Raw genomic sequence first — 16,227 nt, forward strand, 5'->3', positions numbered from 1 at the left:
CGGGTCAGTGTCTAGAGTTTGTACATATCTCCCCATGTCTGCATGGGTTTCCTCCGGGTACTCCAGTTTCCTCTCACAGTCCAAAGATGTACGGGTTAGGTTGATTCGCCATGCTAAATTGATCCTAGTGTCCAAGGGATTAACAGGGTAAATATGTGCGGTTACGGGAATGAGGTGGGATTGTGCTCAGTGAAGGCTGAATGGCCTCCGACTGCACTGAAGGGGTTTTATGATTCTAGATGAGAAATCTAGCTCTGGTACTCTGCACGTTGAAATGATTTGTGGTTCCATTATGAGGACTATAAAATAATAGACCAAGAGAGCTAAACAGTTAGACCCAAAATTCACTCCTGATAAGTAGTTACTGAGGCAGAGTGAAAATAGTGACAAGCAGCAAGGAATAATCAGTCAGCAACATGGGGAGTAATTAATCCCTTGCTGAAAATATAAGGAGGAATCACAGCAGACGAGGGAAGCGCATCAGCCAAGTTGTACTTCGAAGCAGAACTAAATAGAGAGGGTAGATTCTGCAGCAACAGAGAAACCACGGTAGATGTGGGAGAATCCTTATGCATCCAACCATTTATGGTCAGTTGGAAAGGCAAATTGTCAGTTAAAGCAACACTGCTGAGAAGGATCCAAGGAAAATTTAGTGGTCAGTGACATTTCAAAATGTGCTCTGGAGAAACGGGAATGATCTTTTCTGAGCATGACTGGAAGGAAGGCAGAGAACTGCAAATAGTACAACTAGCGAAACCCTTTAAGTTTGGTGCAGGGGAACCTATCATGCTGCTAGTTGATTCTGAGTGAAAGCAAAACAAAGTGAGACCACCACAAAATAGCCAAAAAGGTTTATGGTATATAGGAGGCCATTTGGTCCATCATATTCTGCCTCTTTACTAGTGCAATCCATTACTAATTTCACTGTCGTATGCTTTTCCTGTAACCTTGTGTTGTCCTTGCTTCAAATACTTCTCCAATTTTCCTGTATAGAGGCTGCAATGGCCTTTATCTTGACCACTTCCTTGGAAAAGCATCCCATATTCTGAAAACTTTCTGTATAGAAGAGTTATCTTAACCTCTTTTCTCCATTTTTCACTTTTAATTTTAATTAAAAACTCTCCCCATCCAGAGAGACAGGGTTTTTCTTTTGTTTTCTCTACCATGTAGAAAAAATGGTGATAGTGGATTGATTGCTTGCTTTATGCTGCTGTGATTGTGGTTTCCATTGACTCCCCACCGTCCATCACTGGCGCCTGCCTGCCTGGACCCCACACAAAACTTAAAGGAATTTATCTCCTTTTGCAGTATCAGCGGTGCCCACCTCCAAGGATGGTGCTGTTGAGGCTCTTGAGCTGTCGGCCTGGTGATTGGAAAGCAATGCTAGAATGCATTCTTTAATTGGCTAATTAATATTAACAGTAGTAATGTCAATCCACAGGTCACCACTCTAAAATGCCACTCAAGGTTCCCACAGCTGACTGGAGCAGGGTTAGGGTCCACCGTTGGTCACAGCGACAGGGATTATTACCTCTTCAGAAGATGCTACTCAATGTTTTCCAAATGTCGCCTTGAAAGTGGAACTGGCTTATTTGAAACGAAAGGGTAAATATATTTCCCGATTGTTATAATGGGAAATAAATTGATTATTAGCCTCAGGCAGTGACAATCTGTGGGGATAATGTTATAAATTGATGTCACCTCCAAAAACCTTCTGAAAATGGGAGCACATATCAGGAATTTAGGCTGTAGAAGATGGGATTTAAATTTTAATGGCTAGGATCCATTCGTCTGCAATTGCTGCACTGTCAGACTCTCCCCAGTTCTTGACATGTGTTTCTGCTGGGCCAAGCTCTGCAACAGGAACACAAACTCATAGAATTACTTTGATAAAGTACTATATCAAAGGATCCCGTCATAGAATCATAGAATCCTACAGTGCAGAAGGAGGCCATTTGGCCCATCAAGCCTGCACCAGTAACAATCCCACCCAGGCCATATCCCCGTAATCCAACGTATTTAATCTGCTAATTCCCCTGACACTAAAGGACAATTTAGCATGGCCAATCAAACTAACCTGCAAATCTTTGGATTGGGAGGAAACTGGAGCACCTGGAGAAAACCCACACAGACACAGGGAGAATGTGCAAACTCCACACAGACAGTGCCCAGTGTCCCTGGCGCTGTGAGGCAGCAGTCCTAACTGTTGTGCCACCGTGCCGCCTCCTAGGACGAATGCAGGATTTCCACATTTCAAACAATCAGAACAATTAGGAGAAATAGGCCTGATTGGCCAGTTGATTAAGGAGTGTAACAGAGAAATCAACAAAACCTGCATTTATGTTTTGTAATGAATCAGGCTATACTGTTAACAAACAAGTAACAGCCCAGCAGAATTGTTAATGGAAAAATGACTAAGAGCAATAAAACTCTAAATGTCCTTTAACAACAAGAGCCAATGATGCAGGCAAATCTCTCTGCTCAATGGCTATATTTAGCGAGATTCAGGAGGAAAGTGAAATATAAGCACAGCCAGGTGAAAATGCCTATTTCTAGGGATCTAAAATTCCAAAAAAAAGGGATATTGGGGTAGTACCTCCAATTGCCCCTTACAAAGCCATCACAACAGAAGAAATGTGACCATGATTGGAATTCTAAGTTTCCCTTGGCAATGTGGTGGAAAGGTTGGAATACAGATAGGGACCTGATTACACTGGGCCCTGCTCTGTGCTGTCTGTAAAAGTGTGCTTTGTAAAGGAATCAATCTCCATCTGCTCTATGCAAAGGCACCCAGTGCAGATTGAGTAATCAGGGGTAGAGCCATCATGCTAGGAACTTCCTCAGACTTCCCTCTCAGCAGCTTGGTGACAAAGCAACAAGCAATATTACCTGTGAGAAAAGGCATATCCCGATGGTCCAGACTTGTTTTGATGCCTGGTGCCCCATAAAGTTAAACCCATATAAACATGGGTGTCTAAATGATGGGACTTCCCTGTAATTTGACAGACTCAATGGAGTTCAGCGCTGGACATTCCTTCTGGGTGTAAACCTGGAGTAAATGCAAGATTGCTTCTCGAAGATTTGTGGATCCGGTTCATGATGATGATGAACCAAATCTGGGTGAGTAACCTAACAGTTCAATAAGAAGCCTCATCACCTCAAACAACATGGGTTGGTGTTCTGGGAGGAGAAACTAACATCATTTTGTTGCTGTCTCAAAACCTAGAGGAATGAAACACTATGCAATTCCTCAGCCCAACTGCGATGGCCGAATGCTTTGGAACATCCTGCACTAATGAATGAAAGCAAATCTTTTATTTTGGACACAAAACAGATACATTACCTTCTGAACAAGTAAGAACAGTCCATCAGTGGATCATTGCACATTTGTGGGACTTCAAGTAGCAATTCTACTCTCCAGGCATTACAAAGTTTCCACCACCTCCCACCCCACCCTCCACCCTCACCAAAAGGACATTTCCAGGCTGTTTTGGGAGTAGTCTCCAGCAGTCCCTTAATGAACTGCTGGTTAGGCCATTCTGTGCCTGACACAATTGACTTAGGTGGTGCATGGTGAATGATCCATCACCCATTTAGCATCAAAATGGTGACTGGGGTCCTGTTGAACCCTAATCTGTTTATTTAAGCAGCCTTCCTTCTGGTATAAGTGGCAGTGCTAGATGCCCATTTAAAGGCCTACTTGGAAATTTGGTCAGGCAAGCCTTAGGTGGCAAAGATGTCCACCTGATTTTTATCTGCCAGCCAACATTAGTAGAACCAGAACTAAAGTTAGACCAGAAACAGGCAGTAACAGTTAATAATCACCCCAAAATCTCTCTGGGTCTGGACAAAGGATGGGGAAGACAACATAGGACAAGATTAAAGAGATGTTCAACAACACTTTTTGATGATAGAAGTGAAGTTTATTTATTAGTCACAAGTAGACTTACATTCACATTGCAATGTGAAAATCCCCTTGTCACCACACTTTGGTACCTGCTCAGATACACTGAGGAAGAATTTAGCAAGGCCAATTCACCTAACCTGCACATCTTTGGACTGTGGGAGGAAACAGGAGCACCCGGAGGAAACCCATGCAGACACAGGGAGAATGTGCAAACTCCACATGGACAGTGACGCAAGCCAAGAATCGAACCCAGGTCCCTGGCGCTGTGAGGCAGCAATGCTAACCACTGTGCCACCGTGCCGCTATCTGATAACTGTAACCCTGGGAGAGTTGGAAGTCATAAATGTGTAACATTTCTCAGAATGTGCCATAGAAATAATGTGTTGCGCTATTACATGAGCAAGTTAGAAAGTATTGAAGTGTAATGCAAGAAAAGGCTAACAGGGGAGTGCTCAGTACATCTAAATATGGGCTGAGCCAGTGTTGAGTGGTAGCAACTGACTTATAGGGAAAGTAAGGTTAGGAAAAGAGATGGAAAATTTGGAAAAGCATCTCAGAAAAAAATATCCTGAGTCTGAGTCAATTCTAATAGGACTCTAATTCTGACACCACCACAAAAGATGATATACAGTTCACAGCACATTGCTGCAGAGTTTGTGTCTCGATTTATATATCTCTATTCATATATTTTCAACTAGAATGTATCCCTTGTCAAAGTCCCGAGACTCACATGACTATCATTTATTGTGACTTTTGATATGGCAATAACTGATCGGTAATTTCATTTAAAAAAGAAACATTCGCCACCATTACCTATTTCTTCTGTCGTTAAACATCTTAAAACATAGCACACAAAACCTACATTAAAGATAAGCCCGCTAACCTCAATAATATGCTTAAGCAAATAAAATAAGGGAAATGTAGCAAATCTTTCTTTTTCCAAGCAGACTCCAGCGAACATCTTTGACAATAAAAAAAATTATACACAATTTTTGCAAACTACCCATTTCTATGTAAACTGGAATTCACAGCTGGCAGTCGATGTAGTCACTGTTAAACCAACCATTTCACTCAGCAAGTCCCTCTTAATTTGCTTCATAAAAAAACTTTAACCATTTGGCTCAGGGTGCTGGTAATTTGCATTACATTTGCATGTGATTAGCATCATTGCCTCCTGGAACTTCTCCCACCGCCGGAGAGCTGATTAGGTCTAAAGACGAAATAAAATAAAAATAAGTCTGTCGGCAATTTTTTTGTGTTGAAAGGGAAAAAAAAGCATAAATGGAACTGTCATTGCCCTGTTGTTTTAAAGTCGAGATTGCTTTGAGGTATACTTCAATCTGCATGCAGCGGGGGAATGATGGAATTTCAATCTTCCCATCATTTTCAGAATCATTAATCCTAACCAGTCCATTTTCCATGCTTGCCCGCCCAAGCCCCTACAGTGAATGGCACTTGAAGTGACAGTTATACATCATCTCGCACTGAACGCCATGAAGGCTATAATATAATATTAGTATTGTGTTGTCAACCAGCCTGTTCAAGCCATGCAGCCAGGACATTAGATGCGATAAATCGATCACCTGTGACATTTTTTATTTGGTGTCACTTTCCTCATTTCTGCCATTTGTTTTGGCAGTTAATAGGTAATCGTGCAACATTAGCAGGAAACAGGACGGCTTCTGCATTTATTCATTTTGTAATTTTATTCCTGGTCCCATAAGGGATGTGTCTTCAGCAATGCAACCCTAGGAAGATGATGTGTCATTTTCACCGTCTCAGATGCCTCTTTTTTTCTCGAGCTCGTTTCTCGTGATTAAGAATGAGTGAATCCCTGTAAACTGGGGTAATCTTCATTAAATGGCACGCAGGTGGGATTGTAGGAAAAGAAGTATCTTGTATCTACAACTTGTGTTTGCCTTTGGGTACTAATGTTTTGTCTTCGTGTTGAACACACTAGATTCCCGACACTCGAAAATCCTCTGTGTCCAAGTCTGTGGGGCACATTAACTTCGAGGTCCTTGCTCTTATTCTCAAGCCTGTCCAAGATCTTGTCCCACCCTTGCTGACTATTCTTTTCCAGTTTCTGTGTCAGGCAGTACCTCTGACTCCTAACTATTCCATTTGCTGTATCCTGACTATGCCATTCACTACAGGGGCTTAGGTGGCACAATGGTTAGCACTGCTGCCTCACAGCACCAGAGACCTGGGTTCAGCTTGGGTCATTGTCTGTGTGGAGTCTGCACATTCTCCCCATGTCTGCGTGGGTTTCCTCCGGGTGCTCTGGTTTCCTCCCTTGGTCCGTGAGACACGTTAGTTAGGTGCATTGGCCATGCTAAATTCTCCCTCAGTGTATTTGAACCAGTGCTGGAGCATAGTGATTAGGAAATGTTCACAGTAATTTCATTGCATGTAAGCCTACCTGTGACGCTAATAAATAAACTTCATGGACAGACTTTTCTGAGCCCTGTGCAGCAGGCTGGAGGCAGGAAAATGGGGGTGTGGAGGGGGAAAGGGAGAGGGAAAGTGTTGGGTGTGTGCATCAGCAGCTGCAATGGTATTCCTGCCAGTGGGGAGGTTTCTCTGGACAGGCAGGATAGTAGGTTGGCATCCCCATACCATGAAGGTGAATAGCCTATTTAAATCATTAATGCCTTGTTTAGAGGCAATTTTCCAGCTATCCTGGCATTTAACCAGTGTACAGTGGGTCTTACTTCACACGGGCAAACTGCCAGCTACATGGAGGCAGTTTCCCTGTGGCAGTCTGAGGGCTGCAACGGGAACCAGAGGCTGTCCCCCAAAGAAGGGGGACATAAAAAGATATCGCCACAACCACACAGAGCAACTGGGGGAGTCTCCCCTCCAATTTGAGGGAGCTGCGGCCTGCGACCGCTGTAAATAATTAATTATTCTCAGAGGACACCCGCTCTCCTGGTCTCCTACCTGCAACTGGGGAGCCCAACAGCCATCCTGAATTGGCTGGCCAGTGCACAGTTGACCAATGGGTGAGATGCTGGTGTAGTGACCAAATCACTGGGCTATTAACCCAGAGGCCCAGGCTAACGCTATGGGTTCAAATCCCATCATGGTAGCTGGCTGGAATTAAAACTTAATTAATAAATCTGGAATACAAAGCTAGTCTCAGTAACAGTGACCATGACAACTATCATCGATTGTTGTAAAAACAATCTGCTCACGAGTGTGAATTTCATCCCGGGATGAAGTCTGGCATCCATACCTGGTGTGGCCTACATGTGACTTCAGTCAAGTGGCCTCAACTGTCCTTTGAAAAGACCTAGCAAACCGATCAGTTCAAGGGCAATTAGAAACAAGTGCTGGCTGTGCCAGTGAAGCCCACATCCCATGAAAGAGTTTAAGAAGGCTATCTTTGGAAAATTGCTCTCTAGACTGGGCTGTGGCCGGGTGCAAACACATTTTGTCTATGATTCAGCATTAATGATCCCACCCTCTCATCTTCTCCACCAAAGCTATATCTCTTGTTGATTCCAACATCTTAGTGATGCTTTATTTAGCTTTGTGTTTCACTGTATATCCCTCAAAAATTCCTTTACTTTCTTTTTATAGCGCATCTCTTGCCATGTAAAATATTCTGCTCCGTGAAGAGTGCGAGGAAGGTATTATAAATTGCCGAAACTCAGAGATGCCGTCCTTTAGCAATCAAAGCAGTGCTTGCTTGTCCTCGTGGCGAAATTAAAGGTGGGAACTCTCTGGCCAACAGTTGTTCTTGTTACAGTTTTGAATTTTCTTTTGACCACATATTTTGTTTGACCACATATTTTTGGCTTTAGGCCAACCTCATAGGTGAGTCTTTCCCGTCATCCTCGAGAGTCTTTTCACTTGCTCTGATATCTAGATGTAAAGGAATCCCCCCTGGTCTGCTGCAATACTGGATATATGGAGAGGACGGAGCTCCAACTGTCAATCTGCCCTGTCATTAACCCCAGAGTGAGGTCACTATCATAAAAGGGGGAAGCACGTTCATTATTAGCAATGCTTCCTGACCATTTGCATTGTTGGCAAAGTCCAGAAATTTGGTCCAGTAACAAGTGGCTTTACGAGGCTAATAATCAAATCTGGCTATCAGAGCTTTTTTTTATTGTCTTGAAATACTCATTGGTGTTTCTGCTGTTTTTCCAATGCCAATCTCTCTTAGGTAAATTGAAAAATGGTATTCAGTGCCTCACTTTTTTTGGGGGGGGGTGGTGGAAGAGTTAGGGTTAGGGTTAGAGTTAGGGTTAGAGTCCTGTCCAAATTCCACATCAAAAGCCATAGAGGGACTGATGCCCTCATAATCCTCAAAATCCTCTCCTGCTCAATAGGTAAAAGCTTCACCCCAAAATATAGAGGCAATTTGGAAATCCCTTTGCTGAATTGCTCCAGCTATGAGTTTCAGTAAGTGTCTGCACAGAGTTTCTATTCATGTTGAAAACAGCAGTGACACTCACTCTTAACCTTGATTGGGCTTTATCTGCTAAGCAGAAACTGTCAAACAATAATCAAACAAGAAATTAATGATAGCAACAAAACACATTTTTACACCAATATTTAAGCTTGCTAGAGTCTTGAATGAAATAATATATAGTTCAAGACTGTGTAAAATTAATGCCTGATTTAATTTTCTTAGCTAATGATTTGCTTTCCCTTTAATCATTAAGAATCAGAGCTTTCTACATCAACTAACTGTTTGGAAGTGCCAAACATACTGTCTTCTCTTCAAAGGTTCTAAATCAAAACTGCATATAGGATAAACTAGTAGGGTCCTTCCACTGTCTTTGGGTACAATTGGCTGACTCACACAGCAAGGGGGGAGGCAATACCTAGTGGTATTATCCCTAGACTATTAATCCAGAAACTCGGCTAATGTTCTGGGGACCTGGGTTTGAACCCTGACATATCAGATGGCCTGGAATTAAGAATCTACTGATGACCATGAAGTCATTATGATTATTGGAAAAAACCCATCTGGTTCACTAATGCCCTTTAGGAAAGAAAATCTGCCATCCTTATCTGGTGTGTCCTATATGTGGCACAGCCAGAGCCACAGCAATGTGGTTGACTCTCACCTGCCCTCTGAAATAGCCTAGCAAGCCATTCAGTTCAAGAACAACTAGTGATGGGCAATAAATTGGCCAGCCGGCAACACCCATGTCTCATGAATGAATTAAAAAAAACTAGGAGAAATTGCCTTGATAATCAAAGTGCGGTCCTCAGCCTTCTCTTAAGTTGAGCTAGTGGCACTTGGGGTGTCACCAGAGACAGTTGCCGCCTTGGTCCACTTTGCCAACAGCAGCCCAATGTCATCCCTGAGAACCAGAGGAGAATTAGAAGTGGGGCAGAAGTATAAGTAACATGCAATAGGTCTAATTCCTGATAAATATTTATAAAACACACCTTTCTTGGTTAGGCCACATGGAAGGTAGATAATTCTGAGTGAGGCAGGCCTGTTGTCAACTGCACTTTGGGAAAAATCATTTTGAGGTGGTTCCTAAAGCAGGTGATATGCTTCTCAATTGTTTTCTTTATCCATTCATGGTACATGGGCATCGCTGGCTGGCCAGCATTTATTGCCTATCCCTAGTTGCCCTTGGACAGCAGTTGAGATTCAACCACATTGCAGTGGACCTGGAGTCACATTTAGGCCACACCATATAAAATTGGCAGATTTCTTTCCCTAATGGACATTAGTGATCCAGATGAGTTTTTCCGACAATCAACAATGGTTTGATGGTTATCAGTAGATTCTTAATTCCAGATATAATTTATTGAATACAAAGTCCACCATCTGCCATGTCAGGATTTGAACCCAGTTCCCCAGAACATTAGCTGAATTTCTGGATTAATAGTCTGGCGATAATATCACTAGGCCATCGCCTCCTCTAAAGTATAACCAGTGGTGCTGAGCTCCTGTCTTAGGTAGCTGCCAGAGTCATTTCTAGACTATTGAGATCAATATGCAGACTCAAATCCTTCTGCCAATTCTCCATCCAGAGAGAGGCATTCAAATTTATAACAAAAAGCAGATTGGCAAGCCCCTTCAAAATGATAATCTGAACTAAAGCAGAAGTTGAATAACGGCCAATCAGGTGCATCTACAAATGAATTGCACAGCTTGGGATTGATGTTGTTAGGGCAGTGGTGACCCCGAGGCCAGAAAGACAGGGACAACCATGTCTTGGCCATTTGTGGGAGCCCTTAATTGGATTTTATGCTCATCTTATAGTAGTGAGCTGCTGTTGGACCTCCCATCCCTTTAAGGGATAGAGACCCACCTCTAAGAGCTGTCCAGTGTCAATCCCAGTGAGCTTAGGCTCCACCCCCTCCCCCTGCTGGCGAGAATCAGATTGTGCCTCCTTTTTGGTACTGTTGCACGATTTGATATTTCCCCTTGCCAAAAAAATCTCCTATTTTCATGCTCGTTCGGCTCTTGGCATGTTTTTGGTGAAATCGCCCCCTAGGAGCTAACTGGTTGGACTGCAGTCATCCTAGAAATGCCGTGATGGATGCTGCCCTGATAGCAGGGTACGTAGGGTCCAGGGGCACTGACATTGGCATTAGTAATGCAGGCCCTGGTGAGGAGGGTATTGGCGGCTGGTGAGGGTGAGAGGGTGTTGCTGCGGGGTGACTATTGTCATTTGGTGAGCTCTCTGTGGACCACACAGTGCCTGTGATTGATTTGGAGGCCTCTCTCTCCCAAACTTGTGATGAGGCCGCCACTATTCACCAGGCAGTCACCCCATGCAATGGAGGTTCCACTTTAATTAGCACAATTGGTTTCTGAACACAAGGGCCATCCTCCACCTCTCTCACAGCTGGCAGAATGCCAGGGGGCACTCCATTCCTGTTTTTCAATTTTTTTGGCCATTCACCTCCTATCCCCTGCAGGCTCCACATAATTCAACCCCATGTTTGCAATTCAACAAAGTGTTTTGATTTCTAACACAAGCAAACAGATTCAAGTTCAGATAGATTCAGAAAGAATGTTCTCGATGGTGGGGGAATCCAGAACTAGGGGTCATAGTTTGAGGATAAGGGGTGAACCTTTTAGAACTGAGGTGAGGAGAAATTTCTTCACCCAGAGAGTGGTGAATCTATGGAATTCACTAACATAAAAAGTAGTTGAGGCCAAAATGTTGCCTGAATTCAGTAAGAAATTAGATAAAGTCTTGGGGTTGAAGGAATCAAGGGATATAGCGGGGAGAGGGGGTATCGGGATATTGAATTTGATGATCAGCCATGAATGGGTGAGCAGGCTCGAAGAGCCAAAAGGCTGACTCCTGCTTCTAGTTTCTATGTCCAATTGGATGACCATCGCAGTAATATTTTGAGTTAAGCCTCGCTGATAATGATATATAATGTAAAGTGAAATGGGTCAGTTTGTCACACTTCTCTCAATCAATGCCAATAAAAACCGATTTAAATGTGACTTAAATGGAGATTTTCCAGCTTGTCTCCAAGTGATTGTGATGGAAAAGTTGTGGAAACTCCAGACAATGGCATTTATGACGTTTATCCAAGGTTTAGGCAGCTTTTCCACTGAAGAGACATTTGGAGGGAACAAAGACAGAAAAATATGACTAATTGGAAGTCTGTTGAAGAGCTATCACAGGCACAGTGGGCAGAATGTCCTCCTTCTGTGCTGGATCAGCAAAGGCTCCACTTTAAAAGTAAATTATTTTTGATACGTTCTGGTTGAATGGCAAACAACACCATCTAAACGTAAGTCTCTTTTTCTCGCTTCTGATCTTAAAAGGTAGCACGTTGGCACAGTGGTTAGCACTCACAGTGCCAGGGATCTGGGTTCGATTCCCGGATTACATAATTGTCTGTGTGGAGTTTACACATTCCTCTCATGTCTGCATGAGTTTCCTCTGGGTGCTCCGGTTTCCTCCCACAGTCCAAAGATGTGCTGCTAAATTCTCCCTCAATGTACCCGAACAGGTGCTGGAGGGCAACGACTAGGGGATTTTCGCAGTAACTTTCATTGCAGTGTGAATGTAAGCCTACTTGTAACTAATAAATAAACTTTACTTTAGAAGTGAGGTTGATTCTTTCACAGCCTTTCAAACCTGGTCTTTCTCATTCTCCTATCTCCTTTTTGTAAAATGTTCTCAGTCTAGTTCCTTCAGTTGTGATTAACAACACAAACTGTCCTCACTATTCAGTGGAACAGTGGTGTGGATGGCATGGTGGCGTAGTGGTTAGCACTGCTGCCTCAGGGATCTGGGTTCAATTCCCAGCTTGAGTCACTGTCTATGTGGAGTTTGCATATTCTCCATGTCTGCGTGTTGCTCCACATGGTTCAGTTTCCTCCTGCAGTCCAAAGGCATGCTGGTTTGGTGCACTGGCCATGCTATATTCTCCTTTAGTGTAACTTCATTAAAGTGTTAATGTCAGTCTACTTGTGACATTAATAAATAAACTTTAAATTATTTGTAATAGAGCACCTTCTCCTTATTTAATCTTTGGAGATTTCCTGACATGCTTTGCACAAAAAGACAATGTGTTAAAAACTGTCTGAACTGGCAATATTTAAATTGACTTCATGCTGGTGCATGTAGAATGTAAAGATCATTATCATCTTGGTGCTCCTTGTGTTGTCACATAAATGAGTTGATTGCAGAAAAAGCAGCAGTGAAGATATAAATCATCCACACTGTACTTGCACTGTTGTGGAATAATGGTGGCTCTGAGGACAGTTGCACAGTAGTTCGCACCTATAGGCCATTGAAAATTACAGAGAAAATGGACTTAGTGTCCAATAGCAGGGAAAGTTTTCACCAGCAGTTGAAATGGAGTAGAGAATAATAGGACAAAAGCATTGATCTTATAAGGAAGTAAAAAATGTTCTGGAACAGTCACTAATTCCATAAATCAGCCATATGGTGGTACAGTGGTTAGCACTGCTGCCTCACGGCGCCAGGGGCCCGGGTTTGATTCCCAGTTTGGGTCACTGTTTGTGCAGAGTCTGCATGGGGTTCCTCCAGTGCTCCGGTTTCCTCCCACAGTCTGAAAGACGTACTGGTTAGGTGCATTGACCATGCTAAATTCTCCCTCACTGTACACGGAGTGTGGCCGCTTGATGATTTTCACAGCAACTTCATTGCAGTGTTAATATAAACCGACTTGTAACACTAATAAATAAATTAAAAAACCATGCAATTTAGCCTGTTAGTGTTGCCATGTGATGCGGAAGTTAAAGTTTATTTATTAGTGCCATTAAAGGCTTACATTAACATTGCAATGAAGTTACTGTGAAAAACCCCTATTCACCACACTCCAGCGCCTGTTCGACTACACTGAGGGAGAATTTAGCATGGCCAATCCACCTAACCAGTACATTTTTCAGACTGTGGGAGGAAACCGGAGCACTGGAGGAAACCCACACAGACAAGGGGAGAATGTGCAGACTCTGCACAGTGACCCAAACCAGGAATCAAACCCGGGTCCCTGGCACTGTGAGGCAGCACTGCGAACCACTGCACCACCACACCATCCAGTTTCTTCAGAGTTTAACTGCAGTGGCCCTCTACTGAAATTGTAAGTCCCTAAAGCATAACAGGCTGTGACATACTTATTCAATGATATCAGGAAAGCATATGAACTGTGAAAGTAGTAAAATGTGTTTCAGAAGGAAAATTGACTATCAACCAGGAATCATTATCAATGACTAATGGGTGACTCAATCTCAAGAGACTTCAGGAAAATTGAGTATCGAGTATTGAGTAAACATGCTTTCAGCTTTCTTGACTGGAGCCAAGGATCCATTTCATCAAAATGCCTTCTGGTCTGTACTGCCCATAGTTTGTTGGCATGTTGTGGTAGCACCCTAATTAACATGAAAGTAGCTTTGGAGGGTCCAGACAACATCAACTTTTCACAACAGAAATGGAATTGCTGGAAAATCTCGGACCCTCTGTGGATAGAGAAAATAGAGTTAAAAGTCCACATGACTCATCTTCAGAGTTAAAGAGAGGGAGATGTGATGGATTACATACTGTATAAGAAGGGGTGGGGCAACCGGAGCAGATTAGAAGGTCAGTGATCGGTGGGCGCTGGTAAGGAGTGGGACAGAAATGTGCAGGACATGTGACAGTGAAAACATTAATGGCCAGAAAAGGTGTGAGTAGTTGCTTAAAGGTAAGACATATGAATGTGTTCATGGGAGAATGAAATTCACTGCTTAGTAGAAGCAAAACGTGAGAACAAGTGACTGATGGCCCTGTGGGGGACAGGGAGAAATTGTTGCTTTGGGACAAAAAAATGTTCTGAATATTAAAAAAAGGATGAATGTGGGGGAGAAAGGTCACATCCTAAATTGGTTGAACTCAATGTTGAGTACTGAGGACCTAATCGGAAGATGAGGTCTTGTTCTTTCAATTTGTGTGTTGGGCTTCCCTGGAGCATTGCAACTCAGTCATTGCTTGTCTTCTTGCTGCTTGTGAGATCTTTCTGGGGATGCAAATGTGGGTAAGAGAGCAAGATGCTGAAATAAAATGGCAAGCAACCGGAAGGTTGTGATCATGCTCGTGGACTGAGCGAAGGTCACCCAGTCTGCGTTTAGTATCCCCAATGCGGAGGCCGCATTAGGAACAGCAAGATACCAAATTGAAGAACCTCATAATCCCACCACCCCACACAGTTCATTTCTATCTCCTGTGCCAAAAAGAGGCACTCATCAAGGTGATTCCCTCCACCCTGCCATACTTTGTCAATCCCATTTCCAATGCCTACCAGGCTGGCTACCTCAAGTTTACCTTCATTCAGGTTCCATACACTGTTCTTTTTCAATTACTACCTGCAGTCCCAGCAATCGGCATCACTTCCAGTGATGCGCAGGGAACAAAAGAGCTGCTGGCCATTTAGTCGGTAGGCAGTTCTTGGAGAGGAGACTTCCTCCCCAATTGGAGCTGCCAAATGATTGTAAAATGGCTGTGGGGAAACCTGGGCAAGCAGGGTGAGGGAGAGGGCAGGAATAGGTGGATTGGGAGCAGGGGGTAGGGGTGGGGGGTGCATGGCAAAACTCCCTGCATAAATTTCAGCCCAGTTTTTCTGGTTAATTACCTTTCATAGGAACTGCCCAGTTGTGATGTAGCCTGAAACGTTAATTCTGTTCCTCTTTCTATGGATGCTGCCAGACCTGCTGAGTATTTCCAACATATTCTGCTTTTATTTTAGATTTCCAGCATCCGCAGTATTTTACTTGGGTGTCAGTGGAATCTGCATGCAGTTTCTGACTCTGGCCAATGAGTGTCACTGTTGAGCAGCCTTATGAGTTTTGGCTAAGTAAAGAGGATAATTATTTAGCTCTGTGGTTCATCTTGCTAGACACATTTGTGCTGTTAGGTGCTCACAAAATTCCCGCCAATCTGAAAACTTCTCGGTCTGACAGCTATGCTTTTTGAGGTGCTCTGGGTCACCCACCAAGTGAGAAGTCTCACAACCCCAGGTTAAAGTCCAGCGCTGGCATCTCCACATCATCATCTGCCAAGTGCAGTATGTGAATAGATCACGTGCTGTCTGCATCTTTTCTGCCTGATCATACCAGCCCCACCATCCCTGTAGCTGAGACTTCTGCCTGCCTTTCTTCATTGAGTAACACATTTCCCTCTCCCCTCCTACTGAACAGCATCTCAACCATCCTCATTCGCTTGAGCAGGCTTTCTGATCAACACCATTACCCCCTTTTTATTACAGCCCAGCTTCCCCTTTCCATGGTTCCATTGGGCCACTATTCCACCTGTCAAAATATTCCCTTACACCTAGAGCTGTTCATTCCTCTCTGGTCCCCTGTTCCCCCTCTTCCATGAAGCATCAGTGTTGTGGAGATGGCAGCATCGGATCCTCATCGTCTGCTCAGATGAGGAGGATCGCATCAGACACCTACAGATGCTGAAAGATGCCCTCATAAGAACAGGATATGACGCTCGACTCATTGATTGACAGTTCTGACGTGCCACAGCAAAAAAAAATGCACCAAACTCCTCAGAAGACAAACACAGGACACGACGGACTGAGTACTCTTTGTCATCCAGTACTTCCCTGGAGGGGAGAAGCTACAACATCTTCTCTGGAGCCTTCAACATGTCATCGATCAAGATGAACATCTCACCAAGGCCATCCCCACACCTCCACTACTTGCCTTCAAACAACAGCACAACCTCAAACAGATCATTGTACACAGCAAACTACCCAGCCTTCAGGAGAACAGTGACCATGACCCCACACAATCCTGCCACAGCAACCTCTGCAAGATATGCCAGATCATCGACACAGATGCCATCATCACATGTGAGAACACC

The sequence above is a fragment of the Carcharhinus amblyrhynchos genome, chromosome 9, assembly GCF_965287045.1.
Source record: "Carcharhinus amblyrhynchos chromosome 9, sCarAmb.v2.hapA, whole genome shotgun sequence".
Lineage (NCBI taxonomy): Eukaryota > Metazoa > Chordata > Chondrichthyes > Carcharhiniformes > Carcharhinidae > Carcharhinus > Carcharhinus amblyrhynchos.